This window comes from Penaeus monodon, chromosome 29 (assembly GCF_015228065.2).
Source record: "Penaeus monodon isolate SGIC_2016 chromosome 29, NSTDA_Pmon_1, whole genome shotgun sequence".
Lineage (NCBI taxonomy): Eukaryota > Metazoa > Arthropoda > Malacostraca > Decapoda > Penaeidae > Penaeus > Penaeus monodon.
The window spans coordinates 35,799,489-35,799,919 of NC_051414.1; positions in this window are offsets into that span (position 1 = coordinate 35,799,489).

Below are 431 nucleotides of genomic sequence, written 5' to 3' on the forward strand. Positions count from 1 at the left end.
TGTTAGTGATTGTCATTTACTGAGATGAGTCGATGAGCATCTTATCTATTCATTGCCGGTAGAGAGGACAGCCTAATATTTACCTAGATATTCATTTCGTGTATATGATCAAAGCTTCACGTCTTTGGGATAGTTATAGAATGGTCAGGAGATTTCAAAACATTTTTTGTGGGGAATATGAAGCGGGTAGTATCAAATAGCAAAGAGTGATTCAAAAGCAAAATAAGCAATTTGCGTCTATTTCATCTCATAAATTAAGGTCTTTTAGATGCAGTTGCGCTGAAGAAGGCCTGCTTGGCGGCTGCGACTTCGGCGGTGTCGGCGACCTGAGGGGCGGAACCTGGGAGTCCGGCGGGCACGGTGGCTGCCACGGGGCCGGTCCACTTGGCCTGCACGGGGGCGGCAGGAACAGCTGGGGCAGGGCTGTAGGC